Source organism: Stenella coeruleoalba, assembly GCF_951394435.1.
Source record: "Stenella coeruleoalba genome assembly, chromosome: 4".
NCBI classification, from domain to species: Eukaryota; Metazoa; Chordata; class Mammalia; order Artiodactyla; family Delphinidae; genus Stenella; species Stenella coeruleoalba.
This window is the reverse complement of record NC_137149.1, coordinates 34,450,236-34,475,416: the sequence shown is the minus strand read 5'-3', so window position 1 is coordinate 34,475,416 and position 25,181 is coordinate 34,450,236.

Here is a 25,181-nt window from a genome sequence, read left to right as displayed (position 1 = left end):
GTATGCATACTTTGTGGTCTCAAGTTTCCCTAAGGGTTTAACCAGGTTGAACATATTCTATTACATGCAATCACCATCTGTGCTGTTTGGCCAGGAAATAGAACGCATGGCACCTCACCAGCAACTTGTATCAACTTGTCATTTTAATTAGTCAGAGACCATTTGTGTGAGGGCTTACACATCACCTCATGAAAAACAGTGATCTCCTCACATCAGCAAACATCCCAAAACACAACCTGAATGCAATACCATGTGCTGCTCCTCTGAGTTTTCCAGCATCTTACAAAGTATTTGATATATAAAGGGCCAAATAAGTGTTTGTTAAATTGACCTGAATGAGTTGAAGTTTCTCTTCTTAACTGTACAAGTAATAATATTTCCCTCAGGTACCACTTAGGGAAAAATGAATGGGTAAGAACCAGGTTTCAGTTCCTTTGCTGTCCATTTTCATCACTGCAGCTGTTGCTGGTACATCCCATCATCCCTGCAACCACGGATGGACTGGACCACAGCCTGGATTCTACCCCAGGGGAGTCCTTCTCCAGATGCTGTATCTTGGTGTCCTAGACAAACTGCAATGGGAGTCACCTCTTCTTCTAACTCTTCCCACTCCTCCTCAAGGCCTGACCTACACAGGAAGGGCTCCGTCTCTCTTCCCACAGTGGGCTTCTCAGAATTTCTTTGGGCAGCAGTGGAAATCTTCCCTCAACTACCCCAACCTTTCTCTACCTTGTGAGCTAACACTACCAACACTTCACCATCCCCCACGCTAAATGGCCAGACTTCCCCCTCCACCAGAGTCCTCCTGCAGCCACTTCGATCCTCTTTGCTGTGAGGCTCACTGCCGTGTGAAAGATATACTTTCAGTAAGCCACTCAGCTACTGCCCTGAAAGTATCCTCTTATCTGAGTTTTTGCGTAAAGTCACCACCACATCTCTGGAAGATAAAATATGTTCATACTTCCAAATTAAATTCTTTTTAAAATTCATGAGGTTCTTGAGGTTCTATATATAAACTGGAACTATTAGGGAATAGACTTTCTTCCCAGAATATTCCTTTGTTGGACCTCTTTCCTTCCCTGCGTCACCCAAATGAGACAAAGGCAAAATGTAGCTGTCTCCCACAAAGCTTAATTTTATCAAATGTGCAAGTGGAAAGCCCCACATAAACTTCCTTTCCCAGACAGAAAGGTGAGTGTGATACACAGTACTTTTAACAGGAAGTAAGTCTGTTTGGGGGTTAACTGCTGTGCACAGAAAATGAAAAAGTGAGGGTTCTCCAGCCAGAACAATTCCTTAGCCTTTGGCCCAGTCTATCTCTCAGTGTATGTAAGGTATGGAGAGATGGGAGAGAGGTTGCCATTTGGCACAGAAATTTTCCCCATCTAGCTCTGCAATTAGGTGCTGGCTTGGGTGATCATAAGTTGAAGGTAGAGGAAACAAGAGCAGACAGGACCTGTAAGCTTAGTAGGTAAAGGGGAATGAATTAAGAGAGAAAGCATTTCACTTGGAAAAACATTGATATGATGGACTTCATAAATCCACTTTGGAGGAGCTTTGACATTTTTCCTTACACTCCACTCTTTGACAAGTGAAGTCCTGTTTTAGTTTCAGGCTGGGACCTCAGAAGAAAATAAAGCCTGCAATGCTCACAAGCTGTTAAGCTCATGTTGTGGACTGAATGTCTGCGTGGCCCCAAAATTCATATGTTGAGATTCTAACCTCCCAATATAATGGTATTAGGAGGTGGAGCCTATGGAAGGTGATGAGGTCAGGTGGAGCCCTCATGAATGGGATTAGTGCCCTGATAAAAGAATCCCAAGAGAGCTCTCCCACTCCTTCTGCCATGTGAGGACACAGTAAAAAGACTATGAATAGGAACTGAGCTCTCACCAGATACAGACTCTGCCGGCATCTTGCTCTTGGACTCCTCAGCCTCCAGAACTGTGAGAAATAAATGCTGTTGTTTAAACCACTCAGTCTGTGGTGTTTTTGTTATAGCAGCCCAAACATACTAAGCCAGTATATATGGACCAAGAGAAAGATCTAGAGCCAAAAGGAAGTAGAAATTTGAAACCACTTACTCAGTGCCATGTAAAACATTCAAAACAAAGAGTGACATAAAACTAGAGATCTGACAAAAATTAGCAATGGACACTAATCACAGTAGGATAGGGCACTGAAATACTGTGCAAGGTTTCAAGTAGATTACAAGAAAGTATATCAGAGACTTGGGAAAGCACAGAAATGGCAAGAAAATGATAAATAGTATCAATGTTTATAACTGCAAAGGAGGGGGAATTAGCTTTATGTTCATTAGAAAAAAAGAGATGAGAAGGGATAATTACTGAGGTGTCTAAAACTCTGCTGCGTATTGAGAAGGGAGAGACAGGAAATGGCTCAAAAGCAAAAGAGGACATGAGCAGAAAGGAACAAAGAACTGTGCATTAAAGGGAATTCAGAAGCAATGTATTTATAGAGTAATTATTTCCGCCTGCAGAAAAGGCTACCGATATCAGACAGGCAGTACCCTAACCCTGGGTGTATTTTTACAGTGAGTTAAATGAGTGCTTTTCGGTGGGGGTGGGGGGAGGGGGGGGAGGGGCTCTACAAGGCGCACGACCTGCGCGGAGGGATTGAGTTTGTCAGGCCAACGCGGCTGCTTTCCTTCCTGAAATGCGAGCTGCTCTCTCTCATTAAGTTAACACACTGATCTGGCAGAGCCACATCCTGGAATCCTAAAAACATCAGCTTCCATCTAAACTTTTCATTTCTTATGTGCTTAATTTGGCTTAGTCAGCTTGATGGCAAGTTTGCAATATTATAAATATGCATATGGCCTGGTATCTGCCACCCGCCGTCTGATCCTGACTTATTTGCCTGTGGGAAGAAGCATAAGCCAGATAGGATGTGCAGCTGGGCAAACCTCCAGGTCTGGAATTCGGGTTCAGTCTTGCTAAACATCAGATAATGTTGAGTGCTTATCTAAACTGTTCAGTCCCATAGAGCCTCTGACCTTCTTCCAATCACCTGACTAGTTCTTATCCTCTGGAGGGAGGATAAAAATTCAAAACAAAATGACCTATACAAATCAGTTTTACCATGCTTTGGTCTATTATTGTTATGAAATATTTGGACACCCAACTGTCTCATGGTTTAGGGGCAAACCAATATTTGTTCTTCATTATGGGGATGTATATGCTCTAGGTTACACTCTCCCTGAACACTGAAAGGTGTTAAATCCAGAAAACAGCCTTAACACAGTGGGTGATTGAGCCACCTTGGTCCATCCACTGAGTGGAAGTTCAGTCTCATGGAAAGAATTTTTCTGCCTCCTTCCAAACAAATTCAACCTTTGTGCTTCCTTAAGACGTTGCTCTGTTAAATCTCTCCTCCCTTCTAAAACATCAATCTCTTTCTTTCCCTTCAACCTGTAAGTATGCTCAAATATCTCCCCACCAAAAATGTCCTCTCTAGTTACAACTGTATGCCATCCCTTGATAAATTCTCTCTGGGGGCGGGGGGAAGAAATAAAAGGCACAGACTCATGGGCAATGCTTCTCCACAGCCCCCAGACCCCATTAACTCCCAAGCCTCAGCAAGTTGGCTTCTGGCCTCACCATTACAGTAAAACTGCTTCGTTAAAGGTCACTAATGGCTTCCTGATAGTCAAACACAAAGAGCATTTTCAGTGTGGAGTTTACACTCTGCTTCAAACTCTTGTCTTTGGCTTCAAAGACATCAGGGCCTCCTCAATGTCCTTCCAACTGCTCTGTTTGCTCCTCTTTTTTTTTGTTTTCTTTCCCCCCGTGGATTCCTCTCGCTCTATGTACTCTTTCAAGTTGGTGTTTCCAAGATGATCTCATTATTTTTGTTTCTTTTCACTCTATTATTTACCCTGAACTTCCCTATCTATCACCCACATTCTGAACCTCCCAAATCTGTATTTCCATTCCAAATCTTTGCTTGAGTTCTAAAACCTTATACGAAACTGTCTACAAACCTTATATGAAACTGTCTAAAACCTTATATGAAACTGTCTACAAATACATTGTCTGACTGTCCCTCACATACCCCAAGCTTATTACATGCATGACTGTAACTCATTGACCTTCAATCCCTTTGCCTATCGGCCAACCTCCTCCTCTTCCCATTTTACCTCTGTGAATGAAAACCCATAAATGGAGAGATAATCTTAGATTTTTTTTCTTCAACATCCACATCCAATTGGTCAACAGTTTTATACATTCTACTTCAAAAAAAAAAAGGTTTTTTTTTTTTAGATTCAGTTTCCATCTCTCAGCTTCATAGCCTTAGTTCCTGCTTCAAGAATATTTCACTCAGCCTACTGAAATAGCAACCTCATTGATATTTCAGACTCCAATCTATCCATTAGCAAAGTTTTCTATAAATCAAATCTGATTACATTACTGTCCTGTTTAAACTGGGCCATTTACTGTATCACCCCCAGAAAAAGTGCTCTAAAGTCTGCTTCCGTATTCAGTCTCATCCCCTGCCATTACCTCTTGTGCTCCATCCAACCTGTCCTGAGCCTTTTAATGTCCTTGAGGACAATACATTCTCTTGTGCTTGATGACACTGCAAAGGTCCTCCTCTGCTTAAAAATACCTTTTCTCCCACTCCAATTATTTACTTGGAAAACCTTCCCTTATACTTCAAGGCTTGGTTTAAGCATCATCTGTGGCCCATCTTCTTTGATCCTCCCCAGCCAGCACCAAAGTTAGGCATACTTTGAACTACCACACCCCAAAAGCACTTTGTAAAAGTCTCTATTACAGCACAATAATTGCTCAGTGACACCAACAGACAGTTTTGTTAACTGTTTCCCAGGAGTGGGATGTTCAAGTTCTCATGGTGCCAGTGGTTGGGAAAGAACTTAGGTGGTTTCTTCTACCATGAAAAGTCAAGAAGAAGGTGGGAGTGGATGACTTTGTCCAAGCTAGCTGGAAAAATTCCCATGAATTCAAGCCACTAGAAAAAAGTTTTTAATCTACTCTCCCCCTCTGAAAAGTGCAAAGAATTCAAGTTTTTGAGCAAATGCTTACTAACCAACCCCAGAAGGTAGTTTAGAGGTGTCTAGATCTGAATTTTCTCAGAGAAGTTTAATAGTAGCAACACATGTGGTATATGTAGCATTTTTTTCTAAATGTTTCCATCTTTATCTTGGCATATATTTTCAAAAATCTAGCCAGCAGATATGAGAATATACTGAGATTTCATTTAGCATATGAAGAAACCAAGGACTCAAGATGTTAGGCAATTTTCTCAGAATTATACAGTGTGTCACCGATTGATATCCAATCTCCCCAATCTATGTTTCATGTTCTAGAAACCTGAACGTGTTGTGTTCTCTCTAAAGGGTCTTCCTTTCTCATGTCATTTCTTTCATTAATGCATATATTCATTTTTTACACAAAGATTTTATTAAGAGCTATGATAAAATAGAAGTAATAATCAATTTAGAGTCAGGAGGCCTGACCTTGAGTTCCTCTTAGACTCACGTAAATATTCAAAGACAGCAGAGCATAATGAAACGAGGACTTGGATTTGGAAGATCTGGGCTTGATCTTAGCCTGACTACTTTCCAGCTAGGTGAGCTGGAGCAAGCCACCTCGCTTCTCTGAACCTCAACTCCTTAATCAACAAAGCTGGAATAACAATACTTATGCGGATCACTCTTATGAGACACAGCACATGAAACCACTTTGTAAAGTAAAAATGCTATGCAGTGATACTCCCACCATTTTACTGAGTGTTTACTATGTGCAATGTGATGCTCTGAGTATTTTACTAAGATGGGCTCATTTGAATTTTCACAATGATTCTATGAAGTAGACACTATTGTTATTCATACTTTATAGACGAGAAATGAAAGGCATGCAGGAGTTAAGTAACTTTTCCAAAATCACACAAATAAGAAATGGAGCTAGGATTGAACCCAGACAGTGAAATGCCCAAGCTCATCTCCAAACCACTTAATGATGCTGGCTCTCCAGCTAACACACTGAGTACTTTCATGTTTTAGGATCTTAGTGCATATGAACGCAATTGCCCTTTATATGTATTATCTCCCTCAGTTCCCTCTACAACCTTATAATTTTATCCAGAGGAGGTAAATAGATATAATAAAGGTCCATGCATGCTCCTCGAGTCTATTCTGAACACATCAGCCAGAGTGAGCCCTCTTTGTTCAAAACCCACTAGTGCTTCCCAGTTCATACAATGTACAGTCCAAAATCTTTGCTATGTCCGAGAAGACCCTGTAAAGTTCAGCCTTTGATGATGCTCCTACCACTCCCCTCATTCCTCCCTTCCAGCCAAACTGCTCTCTTTGCTGTTGCTGAAAAATGTTAGATGTGCTCCTGACTCAGGGCCATCGTCTCGACTGTTTCCTCTGCTTGGAATATTCTTACCCAGATAATCACAAGGCTCATTTCCTCACTTTATTCAGGTCTCTGCTCAAAAAAATAACCTATGAGAGGCTCCTTGGACTATTCTAAGATGGGAGCTGCCAGCCCCTTCAGTCACTCTCAAACTCATTACCCTGGTTTTATTTTTCTTTATGGCACCCATCATCAGTGGCATCCTCTTATGCCTCCTAATAGATTTTATATATATATATATATATTTTATTATCTCTTTCCCTCCTGCCATATACACATAAACACCCTTAAATTCTCCCTCAACAAACACACCCATACACACACACAGTGGAATACTAGCTGCTTACCAAAAGTTCAGGTTTAGTTTTCTGCTATTACCCCCCAGTACCTAGAACTGTGCCTGACATCTAGCAAAAGCCTCAAAACCCATAAGTTTTGTCAACAAGAGTGAATAAATGATTCTATGAAAAGGCAAAAGAGTCTTATTAAAGACTCCTCAGAAACAGCTGATAGTGACAAGAAAATCTTGGATATTTTTCATTCTATTTCTTTAGAACCTTTTGGAGCTGCAAACACAGTCTTCTGTTATAAAATAAGGTTGAGTAAATATTACAAAATAAATATATAAATTTAGTTCCCTTCCACGGAAGTGCCTCCCTTTTGGTTCCAGCCAGATAATGGCTTCCTTTACTGTCAGTGGCAAATAAAGGATTAAAATTCACCTGATCCTAGCCAATTGTGGACTAGGATGTAAAGCTGAGTCAAGTGCAAAAGGATTTTTTTTTCATTTCTGCTCTATTTTATGAGAAGTTTTTGTTTAATGAGAAATTACAATGCAGTCATGTTACCAAAATACCTCATGCATCATTTTTAATCCAGGAGAAGGTAAGCCCTAATTGACCTATTATGTTTTCCCTCCTTTTTCTCTGATACCATTTATCTACCTGGCTGTTTCATAGTGCCACGCAGCAAGTGAGGTGGGAAAGTAGGTGTCTCAAGAAAATTCTAGCAAAGCAAAGCATGGGTGGAGGGGAGAGGAAATCTCTTGAGAGGAAGTGTTTATACAAGTTTTAGAAGGACTGTGAATAGGACAGAGGTAGAGATGTTAAATTTTTTACTGGTTCTAGTTACCAGTGTCCACTATATTCGACAACCCTGAAACGAAATATAGTGATGTTATCACCACTACATCAAAGAATTGCTCAGAAACCAGGGAACTGGAACATAAATCTCCATCGTTCCATGGTTAGGTCGTGTACCTCAATTTCTTTTTTTCTATGAGGCATTAGGAGTCAGTGGAAAAAGTGTGGGCTTTAGAATCAGACAAAATTCGTTTCAAATTTTGGATCTACTACATATTAGCTGTGTGGTGTCAGTATGTTACCTAACCTTCCTGAGCCTGTTTCTGCCCATCTAAAATTGCATTTATAATACCTACTCACTAGGACTTGTGTGAAAATTCAGTTAAATTACTGTGTAGTAGCACACCCAAGTGGTCTTGGGGCATGAAAGTTTATTACTACCTCTCTTTGTCTTAATAGAAAAACACAAAAAATACTTGTAGCTAATTCTTATAAAGTATCCAATGATAAAAATATCATTTATCATTTGCTTTTTGAAGTGAAGATTTCAAATATTTCTCCAGAAATGTCTAGGGATTTGAGGATCCAGGGACTCTAATAAAAAGGCCTAAGGGCCAAACAAGAAGGTTAGGGATGAATGGAAACTCCTGCATTTACTTTCTATACATCGAGTAAAGCATTTAAGATCCGATGGACGATGGATGTCCTTGCAGCGTCCATCCCTTAAATCTCGTCAGAAAAGAAGAGCTGCTCAAATTTTAGCTTGTAGGAGGAGATATAAGATAAAATGCAAGAAGACCTTTGGTATAAAGAGGAGCCGAAAACAGGATTTGCCCCTAGGGAACGTCAGCTCTCCTCTGACTCTCTTCACTCACACACACAAAAAAACGCTGAGAAATTTCAAAGTCACTGGGTTAAAAGAAAACTTTAAAACATCCGGGGTACCTACAAAGCAATCCCTATTCTGCCCTGAGTTATGTAGAGAGCAGCTTGGATCTTCGCATACCTAATACAGGGTCAGAGCCCAGCCAGTCCCCGGATTGTCATGAATCTTTCATGAAGGCTAAGCGTGGCTTCAGTCCACTGCCATTTGGGGGTAGGAGCTGGAACCCCAAATTTAGCCCTGTGTCTTGATCATGTCTCAAGGGTGTGGGAGCACTTGAATGAGTTCCTTTGATTGCCCAGGTTGATATTCACAGAATTCAGTAGTGTAATTGGTACCAAGAGCTAGCAAAAATAGAAACTCTGACTCTATGAGAAAAAAAAAAAAAAAAATGGACGTAATTATACAAGGAAGAACAACAACATACTATGAAGCTGTATGAAATGTTTTCTTAAAAATCATGCCATGGTCCTTTTGGAAGGGAAATAGAGCTAAATATTAGTAACATGTTTAGCTTTTTGTTGAATTTATTTAATTTAAAATGTTTGAAGCCACCAAAATAAAGTTGGGGGCTGATTTTAAAGAAATTTATGTATTTTTAATTTTCTATTTTAAATATCTATTTCTCCACACTGCTTACTGTCTGTAATTTAAGGGCTTGATTTATGAAAATCACTTAACTCTACAAGTACCCAAAGTATTAATGATATCATGGAGGTATCTTAAGAATGCATCCAGCAGGATGAATGCTAATGTACCCTAAAAGATTTTTTAAAAGCTTAGTGAGTTTCTGTATATCAAGTGTATCTGAGCAACTTCTATCTTCACAAAGAATGAAGTTAGGATTTGAGGTTACATTAGGCAAGAATAAGACATTACAATAATTATAATAATATTTTACTATCATACAGTATCCAGCTCATTTGAATATTTTTTTTACACACAGTTCATTTTATTGTTTCTATATACCAACAACACTGTGAAGTGAAATTCTCTTTTATACAGATGAGGAAATAGGAGCTCGGAGAACTGAAGGTTCTTTGCCAAGGAACCTGGCTGGAAGAAAGTAAAGCTGGGGCCAGAAGCCAATTCCTCTCGGCTCTGAGAGTAGTGCTCTAAACCAGTGGACAATGGAGATGGACCCAGTACCCAATCTACATTATCTGCAAGATTTTTTTTGAGATCCGAGAATTTTTCCTTCTTGCTTTCTACTATAAAAGTAACGTACTTTTCAAATGTAATTTTGCAATTCAGGGAGAAAAGTAAAAGTGTTTACTGGCAGGGAATTTGATAAGATGGTTTTAAGATCATTATGTAAACATCTTATAGCATGTAACATTTTTAGTTTTATTGGACTTTTATATTTAAAATAACTTAATAACTATTTTATGCAATACTTTAAAAATATACATTCAGTATATTTGTACACAGAGGGTAGGTATTTTCTGTTTTTTAAAGGTTACCCCTGAGTCCAGAATGAAAAGTTCTACAACTTTTCTCAAGGTCACTTTTTATGCTAGAAAGGGCCTTAATTTTTTTTTTTCATTTCATTCTAAATAAACAGAATAGTAAAATACAAGAAATTTCATTTTTTAGTTTGTGTTAACTGGGGAAGGGACATCTGTTTGTCTTGTAGCCTTGTGCTTTAGGAATCAAAATTATAAACGTGCAGACTTTTTTCCAGAACTTATAAATTTCCTTCATCTTTTGCAGAAGCCTACTCATATGCAGATAAACAAAATCAGATTTTACCTAACTAGAAAACCAAGTATTCCATAAAGAATTAGAAAATGTACAGTCTGTAGGATCCAGGCCTGCCATCTGTTTTCCTTTCAACTTTTTGGTAACTAGGAAGCAGGGGGATTTTAAGAAGTAATATTTCCTTTCAGATATTTAATTTGGGGGGTGGGGGGCACATACAGCTGACCTCCATCACTGCACCCAGGGTCCACACAAAGTGATTTGTATAAATGTTAACCTCCCCTTCTTGACCTCTCCTGTATAGGAAATTAGAGCGGTCAGAAGTGGTAAGTCAGAGCTCCAGGGCTGTTATCAAGAAGGAAAACTCTACTGAAAAATGAAGAAGGAAAGGAAAAAAATCACTAGAAAACTATGTGAGGATCTATTTCAAAATACTGTACTAGATAAAGATCAGGACTCAAAATTAGAAGGAGGTAATCTCAACACTACCACTCAAGAACTTTTTAATAAATAGTATATTGGCTGTCTTGATAATTAGTGAACATCCTAGGTTTTCACCCACTCTTGGAGTGCCTGCTATGAGTCCAGCACTCTGCCAGGTGCTGACAATGAGATGGCTCCCTGTCTTTCCTCAAGAAGCTGACAGTCCATATGCAATATTATAAGTGCTGTGCTAGAGACTGGATGGAGGAAGGGCTCTTAATCCAGCCTCAGGAGAGAGGGAAGATTTATCATTGGATTACTAGCTCCATATCAACTAAGGCCGTGTCTCCATAACTTCTACACCCTCACTCAAAAGCAACCACTATACATACCCCTAATAGATTCCCAATGAATTTGATGACAATCTCTGCTGAGACTTATAGAATGAGCAAGAGTCATACAGGTTATGAGAAAAGAAATGACTTTGCCAGCATGTCCAAGAGCAGAGGCTCTAGGGTAACAGAAGTTCTAAGAATTGTAAGGCAAGTTTTAGATATGGCTGAAAAACTAAGTGTTGGTGGATGACGATGAGCCATGAGACCAGACGGATATGCAAGAGCATACCTTGAAGATTTTTGTAGGCTATGTTAAAAAAATATAAATATTTTACAGAGGAACATCAAAGTTCTTATTTTAAGAGGTTAAATAAACCAACAATCACAGTAAAATATATGCTTCGGTTACTGCTACAAGAGCGCAGAGGAGAGGCCATATGATCAAAGTGGGCTGTCCAAGAGGCCTTGCCAAAAATGTCACGCTTGAGCTTTGGATGAGCAAAGTGAAGAGAGATCATATTCTAGGGGGAAAAAAATGCACATCTGAAGACATGGAGGTGTAAAGTAGCATGGTGCTTAAACAAACCAATATGCCTAGAGTTATGGGTGATGAAACTAGAGGAATGAAAGCGACCAGACCATGCTGGTTTCTGTGTGCTAAGCTAAATTGTTGAACTTGACCCTGAAAGGAATGGAGAAACACTGAAAGACTTGAAGCGAGAGAATTACATGAGTAGATTTCCATTTTACTAAGATCTATACATGATGTGGCTGAAAAGTAAAAATAACAGTGAAAATGGTTCTCAGAGGGAAATTACCACCCTAGAAGGCAGTTTGAAAATTTGGGGAAGTTTTTGTTGTCACAGTATTAGGAGGCATTATGAGCATTTAGAAGACAAAAGGACAGGGATGCTGGAGGTCTCCCAATGCCAGCAGCTCTGAACAAGGAAGATTGTTCCTGTACCAAACACTACTTCCTAATGTCCCACTGGACAATCACGTATGTGAAAAATCTTTTCCTAATATCTGAATTAGAATCTAACACCATTTTACATATTAAAACAAAGTGGTTTTCACTGTTGTAATTTATAGTGAATTTTGCATGAAGGCGGGTATCATATAAACTGAGGTAAAATTTTATTTTGTTTTCTTTGGGACTTTATCAAGAGTTGTTCACCATTTCAGAGGAAAAAAAAAATGCATCATGGAAACACTGTCTGTTACCGATGTAGCACACCTGAATTATAGCAGTTGTAGTGATTATGCTTCCACAGGCCCAAGCTTCCAGACCTGAGCTTTGACATCTTTTCTCTGACAACAGCCTTCTCTATGGCCCAGCCCCAGTTCCAGCCACAAGTCCTGCTAATGGTACCTCACCAGGCTCCAACCCTCCTGTAAGAAGAGGTCTTAAAGAAGATCTAGAAGTCATGAGAGACAATGTAATAGTTGAATTGGAAAGAAAGTTGGATTTGAACAGTGGCTCTCCAACTCCAGTGTAGTTGTACGTGAGGATGAGAATTACCCTGGGAGGTGAATTTAAAAGGCAGATTCTCAAGTCCTACCCTCTGAGAATCTGGGTCTGCTTAAGGAGTAAGGCCAAGGAGTTTGAATTTTTAACAAGGTCCCCAGGGGACGCTTGCAGACGTTAAGACCTTAGAACACCTTGGAGAACCACTACACGGGATGATGTCTAAGATCTCCTCTAAGCCTAATGTTCTCTGACCTGCTGAAGACCGTGGCAATGGGAATGAGGGGCTTCTATCCATTCCATGACTAGGAACACCAAAACTCTAAGCACCACCATCCTGACCTTGGCTCCAACATAAGTGACCACGAGTCACATGTGTGTTAGTGACCACCTAACGTATGCTCTAAGCAACTGACAAAGTAACCACCTTGTCATTATGTACACAAAGTACCACCTTTAGTATTCACACACATCTATGAAAAGGTGAGTGTTTAAAAAAGACTCAAAATGTGTAATGTACATCATAGCAGGTGTATAAGAAATAAAGTTTTGCCAAACTGTACTAAAATTTACTCCAAAACAACAGCAGTGCATTTTCTCCACGGCTGCCATAGATTTCATGGATCCTGAGAAACCCAGCCATTTTTAGAAATCCCATGAAATTTACCTTTTCACTCAAATCCACATGAAATCAAAATTTTTCCCTACGAGTCCCCATAAAATTGGCACATTTCCTCAGAAGACCCCATGAAATTATAAAGAATATTGCAGATTCTTTGCTTCTGGCCCTTGTTGTGCATCTTAAAGAGACAGGTTAGATTACAGAATTATTTCATTTTTCTGATAAAAAGATGAAGTTGCCCCAATTTTTTCCTTAAATAATCATTCTTACCCATTTTTCTAATCATTCTTTAAAAATAGAATGTATCTTTACTTTGAAGGAGTAAGCGTTTCTGGAAAATCACCTGAAGTTAGGAAGTTATGAATTAAGGGACTATTCCAGTTGTTTTCACATTCACAAACTATGCAATATTCAAGTCAAAATAATATTTTCCCCAAAGCAAAAAGTCTCATCTCATTGTAATATACAAATTTACAATGGCAAACAACACCTTTCATAAAGTTCTACTTCATCGGATATTGTGAGAATCAAATGAGATCATGAATGTACAAGTACAGATGGTAATGTGCTTTAGAAATATAGAATGGTAAGGTGGGATAGTTTTAGAATTAATGAGAAAAAATTGATTATAATAAATGAAAATATAGACATTTCTGCTAAAAGTAGCACATGTATTCCAATTAATACAAAATGAATATTCAGCCTTTTTTGTTCACAAAGAAAAATTGAATGCGAAAAAAATAAAAAGGGGATCACGGCAACACAAAGCAAAATTGCAACAGATAGATGGCTTTAAGTTATGACTATTTATGTGTTATGAAAATGAAAGGAACACACATATTTCATATTCCTATAGTAATCATAAAATCTTACCCTCCTGATTTTACCTAGATCTTGATTCCCTCGGGTTGTTAAGCAAAACAAGCTCTCAGTTCAAGCTGGTAAGGCCGCAGTTAAAATGTCATTTCCTGAATGTGAGCCAGTATTCCATTCAAAGGAGGAAGTTTTGCTGCAGACGTACCCTTCTAAATGGTAATCGATCTAACAGAAATTCTAAGCTGCCCTCGTACTTTGACTTTGAATCATGTGAATATTTAATCTTTTATTAGATTCATCATCCAACAATCACAAATCCAGAAAGATGCTGGGGATGACCACAAAAATCAGTATAATGAAGAGAGTTGCTCCAAGATGTCAGCCAGAAATTTTAACGATATATCTAACTACCATACAAAATAGACAGATGCAGCTACAGAGAGGAAAAAGTCATTTAACTTGTTCTGATATTTGGAATTCTGATTTTGATCCAGATGCGAGAGACTGGGCTGTCCTGGTAAAAACATCAGTGTAGAAAGAAAAGCATTTCTGGCTCTCTACCAACATTGATTGGATTCCCCTTTAGGTTAATCAATCTGCAGCTGAATTAACTTTCTTTCTGTTGTGATAACCTTTCAGGTTTTCTGCCAACACACAGCAGATGGAATCTGGGGTTGAAAAGCAGAGGAATGGGATTCTAATCCTAACTTTGCTATTAAATAGTGATGTGACCTTGTGTGCCTCAGTTAACCTCTTTGAGCTTCATTTTCCTTATCTGTAAAATGGGGACAGTAATCCCTCATCTGACAATTTTTCAGAGTTTTAGTAAAGCTCATAGTACATGTTTAATGGAAAAGAGCTGTGCACTTGTAAAAGCATTTCTCAGAAGGAAATTCAGTGAACAGGGGACCTCCAGGAGCATCCTTCTGAGGCCATAGCCAAGGGATACCCCTCAAGTACTTTCCACATTCAGGATGTTTGGACTGAGCAGAGGAGGTATGTATCTCTGTCAGCAAACCGCTCTTTATGCCTTGGATTTCTAATCTACAAACAACCTGGGTAATGAAATTGAAACTGATGTTTTTCATGTTATAATGTGTTCTGAACATCGAATGCTTAAAACAAACACACCTTTGGTCAAATGTCAATAATCCACAGCTTTTCACCTGTTGATAAATTAGTTTAGTCCTTGGCTCTCTGTTTAATGAACTCATGTGGTAAGTTATATTACTTTCCTTACTTTATTGATGATGAAACTAAAATGCAGAGATGTGGTTGACTGTCCTAGGGTCCTCAGTTAGGAAGTAATGGAGCAGGGCCTTGAATCCAAGCAGTCAGTCACCTGTCCCATGTGGCCCTCGTCTTTGTTTCTGTTGATACTTTAAAGTGCCTTCTAAAAAGCTTTGTTAACAAAAAGGGTTGTCCGTAATTTTTTTTTTATTTTTATTAACAGACAATTTGGGGGTAGAGAGTGGAATTTAGGATTGGGTAAGGAAAACTTATATAAAGGTAAAGCAAAAATACTAATTTACAGGGGCTTCCCTGGTGGCGCAGTGGTTGAGAGTCCGCCTGCTGATGCAGGGGACACGGGTTCGTGCCCCGGTCCGGGAAGATCCCACATGCCCTGGAGCGGCTGGGCCTGTGAGCCATGGCCGCTGAGCCTGTGCGTCCAGAGCCTGTGCTCCACAATGGGAGAGGCCACAACAGTGAGAGGCCCGTGTACCACAAAAAAAAAAAAAAAAAAAAAAAAAAAAAAACTAATTTACAAAATGCAGTTTACTATTTTTTTACTTTTATTAAAAAAATAAGAATAAACCAGTAGTGTTAGAAATTACCACAATAAGAAATTTTTGTGATTGGTCAAAAGTGAAGTTGCTACTATTATGTGTTTTCCATGTTCCCTTGCCTAGACAAAGCAAACACACAACAACAACAAAACTCACACGCTGCCCTGAAGGTCCCAATGCTCACATGTAGAAACTCTAGGCTCTAAGAATTGAGGTGAAATGGAGTGTGGACTGTGAACTGAATGGCTTAGAGAAATGTCACCCATCCTATTGCCAGGGACAACTGGTGTTTCTTCAAAGCTATAAGACTACAGTTGACCCTTGAACAACTTGGGGATTAGGAACACCGATCCTCCACACAGCTGAAAAATGCCATCTAATTTAGTCAGCCATCCATATCCAAGATCCCAATTCAACCAACCATCCATCATGTAGTACTGCTGTATTTACTACTGAAAAAAAGTCCACATAAGTGGATCAGTGAATATAAGTGGATCAAACATGTGCTGTCCGAGTGTCAACTATATTTATATTTGACAACACGTTTAAGTAAAGTGATTGCCTGGCTGAGGTGTCCTGAAATCTGTCTGTCACAGTCTCACGACTCACAACTTTTCCCAAAATTGATAAGCTTTATAAATGGAGCATAAATATTGCACAAATAATACTCAATTCATCTGAAGTATCATAGGATTTCATATGTGGAATTTTAAAAATATTAAATAGTAGGAAAAGAGTTGGCTACAATATTTCAGTTAATGGTTACATTTCTTTCTTTATAACATCATCAATATCCTGGGATTTTTCTGCACCATAAAAATGCATTTGTTTAGCTACTCACTAATTTTACAGCTATTTAATGAACCCCTGCTCTGTACCAGGCACTAAGCCTGGTTCTGAAAATTCAGATATGACCATGATCCCCTCCCTCTCCCATGCTCAAGGTTGTTTCAGGGTAGTGTAGTAGAAGTCAGCCATCAGAAATCGGAGTTGAGTAGATAAGCTCCACTCCTGATTCAAGCTATTAGTCAAACCTGGGCTGGAGAGATGGGAATGTTACCCTGGATATGAGGTTAGAATTTTAAATTTGACAGGACTGATCTTTTTTATAATACCTGAAAGTGATCAGACAACCATGGGATTTACCTGAGACGCTACTGAATGTGAAAACCATTTGAAGGGGGTCATATGAGAAATAAGAAAACCGTCTCTTCTTTGTAACTCTGGGGGAGTTAGGACTATTCAAAATCATAGCTATAAGTGTGATAAATAAGATAGACGTGTCAACAAGGATATGGTGAGGGCACTTAAAAGGGACAACTGACATAATACTGAGATGCTAAAGGGTTCTCAGAAATGTTTATAGTTACGAGCAGACTTTCACCTCTGTTACCTTCTATAAGCCTCTCTGTTTTTCTTTTGTGAAATTACTTTGTGAAGTCAAAGTCATTGAGTCATGTTTATTTTGGTCTTAACTCTAGATCACTGGCTTTTAAAAATAGTAAAGGGATTGCTTTGCACAATGCATAGTCTGGTCCATTATTATTATTTTTTTTTAATAAGTGAGCTCTACTCTGGACCATGGTGATTTCATTCCTTTAACTGGCTGACTCACCTTAAAGCATCTTGAGAACGGAGAAGTTTGTTCTTAGGTTGTAAAAAGAAACATGAGTGCCTGATGGAAGCACAGATTTCAAAAACTGTACCATTTGCGTTACTTGTATTACTCAGGTAGGGAACAAGGAAGAGAAGCAGAACATGAGAATAGTAAGTACAAGCCATTCTGAGGAGCACCAGAGCCAGGCCTTCAACTGACTTCCCGTGGGGACGCTCCAGTCTCATTCGCGCTATGATGGAAGCTGGCACCGAGGGGAGGGACGCTAGGCCTGCCTCATTGCTCACCACCAGGCGTGACCGAGCCGCTCACACCTCCACTCTCACCCTCCCCTCCCTGGCCGGTTGCAGAGTGTGCTTTAAAGAGAGAGGTCCAGGAACTGAAACAAAGAAGTTTCCTTGTTTCTTTTTTAGGTTCTTCTACCTGATTTTATCCTCAGCCCCTTTTGTCTCATACCATGTATACTAAGACTATAAGAAATGAAATGCAAACCCTCTGGAACTAGAGTATTTTAAGGGAATAGATTCTCAGACCAAAAGCAGCCATTTTATTCAGGAAGCTTTTAACATGCCTTTCTCTGACAATGCTTTTACTTTTATATAATTAAGAGATTTAAAAACCTGGAAAACGTGAATGGTTTTTGCTCATATGTATGCCCATATATACACAGCACTCACAATGAATGATGTGTTATTTTGTGCAACCAACCAAAAAGTATTCCTTTGCAGTTTAATCATTTTCATCTTTACTTGTTGCAAAGCCTGGCCCAAGTTGTACACTGAATGTTCGAAAGCGACTTTATGCTACAATTATTTAAACTGAAAAGAAAGACTTTTCAAGTGGGAATAATAAAATTATCTAGTTTCACAAACTGACACCTATTCCACCAACAAAGTGCAGTTACATTTTTGAGCATCTACTGAAAATTATTACTTGTAATTTAGGAAACTGCTATCATTTAGCACTTGGTTATATGGACTAGTAATGATTTTTCTTCATCACAGATAATTAAAATTTAGTACAAATTAGATTGTATGATCATGTAGCCCCTTTCTCTAATATTATTACATTTCAACAGTATAATTTAAATGCACAATGTGAATAATATATAAATATTTGCAATGCAATATAAAGAAAGTAAATGTAAGATACAAACAAGGTACATTTTCATATAACTGTTCTCAGATTTATTAAGTGAAAAGCAACCTGGTTTTAAAGTTTGCGCACTTATAGCTTATAAGCCTTTAAGCCTTCTTATATTCTTGCTCTTGGGTTTTGTTTTGCTCTGATTTTCTTGGAAAAAATTTCAAAACACCATAGTGACTCTTGCATCTCTATTTATAAGTATGGGAAAAAGTGACTCAATTGACTTTAGTTGTTAAGTTTAATCACTTAACCAATACATATTAAAAGAAAACAACTTCAGTAATAACGATCAACAACAACAAAAAGGAAACTTCATGTTAGATGTAGTTTTGCACTTTGGAAAGTAGATGGGAATTTCCTAAAAAGTCAAACATACATTTACTATATGACTCAGCAAATCTACTCCTAAGTATCTGCCCCGTCCCCCAAAAGAAAAGTGCATGTCCACACAAAGACTAATGTGAATGCTCATAGCATTATTCAAAATTTAAAAATAATAGAGACAGTTTAAAAATCCATCAACAGTTGAATGGCAAAACAAACTGTGGTATATCCACATGATGGAATACTACTCAACGATGGAAATGGAATGAATTAGTGGATACATGCAACATGAAACCTCAGAAACGTTACACTAAGTGAAAGAAGTTTTACACAAAGGACTACTTATAGTATGATTACATTTATGTGAAATTTCTAAAAATAGCAAAACTGTAGAGACAGAGAGCAGAACCTTTACCTGGGTCTGGTGATAGGAATGAGGATTGGCTAAACTGGGCATTAGGGAATTTGTGGGGATGATGAAAGTGTTGTAAAACTAGATTGTGTTGCTGATTGAACAACTTTAAATTTAATAAGACTCCACCAAAGTGTACACATAAAATCAATGGATTTTATGGTAAATTACATATAGAGAGAGCTTTTAAAAATCAAGGCTTGGACTTCCCTTGTGGTACAGTGGTTATGAATCCACCTGCCAATGCAGGGGACATGGGTTCGATTCCTGGTCTGGGAAGATCTCACATGCCATGGAGCAACTAAGCCTGTGCGCCACAGCTACTGAGCCTGTGCTCTAGAGCCCGCAAGCCACAACTACCAAGCCTGTGTGCCACAACTACTGAAGCCCGTGCGCCTAGAGCCCGTGCTCTGCAACAAGAGAAGCCACTGCAATGAGAAGCCCACTCACCACAACGAAGAGTAGTCCCCCTCGCCACAACTAGAGAAAGCCCACACGCAGCAACGAAGACCCAACACAGCCAAATAAATAAATAAATGAATAAATAAAATTGCCATCCCTCAAAGCACTAAAAAAAAAAGTTTGAAAAAAAATCAAGGCTTGTTCTATTCTCCTTCTACCAATACTTCATATATTTCTCTGCTTTTTATTCATGATCGGAGTAGAACATTTTTCATTCTGTGATCTTCTACTGAAAACTCACCCAAATATAGCGGCTCTTCATATCTCCCTCCTTCTGTCTGCCTGGCTTATTCATTCATTCTGTCATTCAATTATTCAACAAAACTATATTGAGCATCTACCAAGTATCAAGCCCTGCTCTAGGTGCAAGATGAATAAGTCATCTAATGCTCCTCTTTTCTTCTCATTACAAACTCTCTTCATTTTAGAGCCACTCTTTCCCCATCTTCCCTATTTATACTTACTATCCTATATAGGTCAGTGATTTGCAAGTTGGTTCAGTGCTTTGCAGATGTGCTATTTCACTTGAAAGTGTCAAGCTTTTCTACTTTAATAAATATATCTTTAAAACACCTAACCAATTCAAAATTAATGAATTTATTAAAATATTTATTCAGTGGTTTCTTCCAAAAAACACACCAGGCAACACCAATGGTTTGGGACAAAGGACTTTCACTTTGCTCAGCAGTATCAACTTAACTGTCTCCATTACTGACAGCTAAGGCAGTTCTGGAATTGTGTAAAGTGTACTGTCCACTCTAAGAAGAGATTTCTAAGCCTGCTTTGGAGACGTCCCTAAATCCAAAACTGACCTTTGAACTGGGAACCATTTTCCAGACTGAGTGTGATGGACTTATATAGTGTCCAGAAACAATTTAGGATGGTTTAATTTCCTAGATTCATCCATTCACTCTTCCTACAAAAATGTCCATCTTGTAACTCTTGTGCACCAAATATCAAGCCATACGCTGGTGTGCAAGATGAATAAGGCCTAGAGTTTGCCCTCAAAGTGCTTACAGTATGAGAGACAAAGTAAAATGACAAGACTGATAAGAGCAAAACAATGAAAACATATACAGAGAATAGAGACTATATATACAGTGTGTATATATATATATATATATATATATATTTTTTTTTTTTTTTTTTTTTTTTCTGAAGGTGAGTGATATTGAGCTGATTTTCAAAAACTAAGTCATGGTCTGACCAATATACTAAGAGTAGGATGGTAAGGCATTCAAGCTAAAGGAACAATGTATGCAAAAGTCACCTTCAGGGAATTATATATAACACAAACAGATGCAGTGCATGGTGTAACTGGGGAAGCAGCTTGACAAAACTGAACATTTATTTCCTCAAGAGTTGAATAATGAACAAATTTATATACTAGCCATGATATTGTGATTAATAAAAAATATACATTTAGTCATTCAGATGACCCAAATATATTTCTCATACATATTTGGTCTTCATCCACGGTTCCTGGCTCACAGCTCCCCAAATTCTTGGAATTGCCTAAATGTTGAGAATGATGAAAAGTGTCTTTTGTTATGTTAATGAGTTGACTTTTGGAGAGCAGCTTAGGGTGGGGGCTGGTTGCCAGTGATTAGAGGGTTGGAACTTTCAGTCCCACGCCCTGATTTCTGGGAAGGAGAGAGGGGCTTGAGGTTGAATCAATTGCCATTGGTCAATGAGTTGGTCAATCATGTCTATGTAATGAAGCCTCCATAAAATCCTTCCCCAGAAAAGCTTTTTGGTCCTTTTCTGGACAGCATCCATGTTGGGAAACCAGAATGCTTCCATGTACCACCAAGCCACGTCCCACGTTTTTTGCGGTATGCGGGCCTCTCACTGTTGTGGCCTCTCCCGTTGCGGAGCACAGGCTCCGGACGCACAGGCTCAGCGGCCATGGCTCACGAGCCCAGTCGCTCCGCAGCATGTGGGATCTTCCCGGACCAGGGCACGAACCCATGTCCCCTGCATCGGCAGGAGGACTCTCAACCACTGCGCCACCAGGGAAGCCCTAACCAATTTTTTCCCACGTCCAGGAGGGCAGAAGTGCCTTTGTTCTGGACCTCACCAGATGTATGTCTTCATCTGGCTCTTGATTCATATCCTTTAATATCCTTTTATAATAAATTGATAATCTAGTGAGTAAAGGGGTTTTCTTGAGTTCTGTGAGCCTTTCTAACCAACTAGCTGAACCCAAGGAGTGGGTCATGGGGACCTCTAATATATAGCCAGTTGGTCAGAAGTAGAGGAAATAACGGGCTTGTGACTGGAATCTGAGTGGTGGGTGGTCTTGTGAGACTGAGCCAACTACCTGTGGAATTTGATTCTATCTGCAGGTAGATAGTGTCAGAATTGAGGTGAATCCTTGGACACTCCAAGAATTGGTTTGGGTAAGACTAAACACACACACACACACACACACACACACACACACACACACACTGGAATTGGGTCTAGGAACTCTTTTTCACCAGTCAAGAAATTATACTTTGTCTGATAGATAGTAAGTGTTCATTGAAGTGTTTTAATAGGCAAGAAACGTGAAATAGACCAATTTTATGGCAGTATGGGGGATGGGGGAATGACTGGTTTGAATTTTTTAGATGGTAAAGGAGAGGAAGAGATGTGGGATGATTTTTCCATTTCCCTGACTTTTCCAAAACTGATCACAACTTAGTGGGTAAGAATTCTGGTACCTCTTATACTTGGAAAGTAAGTGGCCCTCAGATTTTTGTTAGATAATGCCCAGAAATATTAGTATGTCAGCCTTCAGAATCTAGATTAGCAATTCAAGTCTATTTTCTCTATGCACAGATTTTTTTTCCCCATTTCTGATTTCACTCATGCTTAACAAACACATGACTCTCTTCAGTCTTCTATAATATCATTTGCTGGAGAAATCACCTGGTGACCAATACTGCTATAAACACAAACACAAGGATTGTATCAGAGAGAAAATAATTCGCTCCCCAATATTTAACCAATTTTTTTTTTTTTTTTTTTTTTGCAGTACACGGGCCTCTCACTGTTGTGGCCTCTCCCGTTGCGGAGCACAGGCTCCGGACGCGCAGGCTCAGCGGCCATGGCTCACGGGCCCAGCCGCTCCGCGGCATGTGGGATCTTCCCAGACCGGGGCACGAACCCGCGTCCCCTGCATCGGCAGGCGGACTCTCAACCACTGCGCCACCAGGGAAGCCCTAACCAATTTTTTTTGCCCCATACTCTGGCCCTTTTTTTTTTCATATAAAATGATTAACTTAATAAAATTTAAAGCATTTTCAATTTAAATATATATCTTTAAAAATTTCATTTATGCAGAGACTTTGTGAACTCTGCTTCTTCTCCATCAATCCCAGCATTTTGAGAAATGAGGAAGAAACCTTTGGACAAAAGGATGTGCACTCCAAAATAAAAGAGGCACACGAGGAGCAGAAGTCACTAATGTATGCAACACCACCCCTCCCACATAAACATCGGGCTTCACCTGGTCCAGTTTCGATGCTTGCCTTTACCCAGTCATTCAGTGACAAAAGAGGAGACTATGTTGATTTGAGAAATATTATAGCATACAAAAATAATTCTCTTGCAGTTATTTATAATAAATCTTTTACTCTCTTATTGTTCAAGGACTTTTTTTTTTTCCTGAAACCGCTCCTATCTCATCTTTTAGTGTTATTCCTTTGTAGTGAGCAGTTTGGTTTCTGTAAAACTATCATCTGTACACACTGATGTTTTCATTTCATGTGGTACATGGCCCTTTGACCCTATCTTCCAACCTGGTCAGAAGCACAGATGTCAAGTGACAGAAGTATTCTCATTCAGGGTCATTGATCAAAGTAAAAGTCTTACATAAATCAGACTCACATAAACAAAAAATAAAAAATAAACTGAAATTTGGCGTCATCTGTGAAAACTGTCTCTTTGGTTGAATTTGTATGGAAATATCTTAAATTCAGGCTCTAGAATGATGTTTTGCTTCCATCAGCTTTAACACACATGAAGGTGTGGGTCCTGGGAAAGATTTCCATTAATAGAAAGACTTTAGTATTGGTTGCTGTGACCAAACACTTCATTTAAAAAGAGTTCTGACATGTTATGTTCAAAATATGTCTAAATGTAAGGAAGAAAAAAGTTTGGTCCTGCAAAGGACTCAGATTTAAAACTGGGAGTGGGGATGAATAAAACCAGGTTTCCTTAAAAGCACATAGGAAATATAATATCAGAGTTGTGTATTCTAAGTAATACTCATTAGTAGTCATTGACAAGGAAAAAAAATGAAGTGAGAGAAGTGATTTTTAAAAAGATAAATAGCAGGAAATTTTGTCTTCATCAGCAATAATATTGTGAAAGTAGCCATTTTTTAAATGGACGTAAGTTATCATGGGTTCTTTGAGAACTAGGGAAGAAAGAGCAGAAGGATGGTACCTCGTCTATATATTTCTATTCTGAGGTGGAAATGGGAAAGATAAGAATATAAGGTGATTTAGAAACACAGCAGGTATACAGAAGCCTTGAGATGAGTTGCCCTTTCACAAGTACTAACTGGATAGAGAGACCCAGGTAAGAGGTCAGTGGCTTTTCTCTAATAAGGAGCTGAAAAGAATAATGAGGTGATGCCTGAAGCAAAAGCTGCAGGAGCCAGCCTCTGCGTGTCACAGAAATATTAGCATTTGTGAGCGGAGCAGCGAATAGGTTCAATGCAATGCAAAGGACAATAGATCAACATTTCAGGTTGGACTGAAACAGAAATTAAAAATAGATTAAAAACATACTTGTGTTTAGGTATTGGTATTTCTTTCAGTCTTGCCTCCCTAATTTGAGAAATGAACTCTTAAATGTAATTTGAAGAGTAGAAATTATATTCCTGTTGTCTAAATCAAAATTAAAATAATAGTGAAAGGTGACATCAAAATATATATTTTGTGTGTGTGTGTGTGTGTGTGTGTGTGTGTGTGTGTGTGTGTATTTTAAAGAACTCATACTCTAGCCTGGAAGTGTGATATTTTTTTCTCCTCTATCTCAAGTTATCGTACTAGGAAAAGAATAACTCATTCAGTCTGAGTTCCACAATCTATAGCCAATGCTGTCTACTTCATATCCGCTACCTACAATGCAGGAATTGTGCCTAGAAGGAATCAGTCAGCCTAAACTGAAAATACCCTATTTTTGTAATGACATTTACAAAACTACTGTCATTTTTGAAAGTTAGAATTAGGTTTTGAAAGTTTTAACATTTGTACACAACAATTTAAAAAGAGAGGCCATATTATGAAGAGATGGTGGGGAGAGTCTCTGTTAACTAGGGGGGAAGTCATTCTGATAAATGTTCTTAATGTTAGTTATGAAATTGGAAGTGACTTCCAGCCATTCAACATGCAGTCAGAGGAGCGAGCCATAGTTCAGATGTTCCTGGTGTCCTACGGTAACTAGGTCTGTTCAGAGGAATTGCATTCCCTCAAGCCTCTCTTAATCTACAAGTACTCCCCAGGGACTAAATTTGACCTAGAAAATTTTGGCACACATATGGTTAGTAAAGTAAGTACATCATTCAAGGTGAGCAGTCCTTCCTGTCCCTGATAGCATTCAGCATACTACCTCTGGCTAAAAGACTCATTTCTAAACCCCAAAGGCTGCTCCTACCCTCTCAGCAAACTCTCTTCCCCATTTGCACTGGGCTTTACTACGTTCC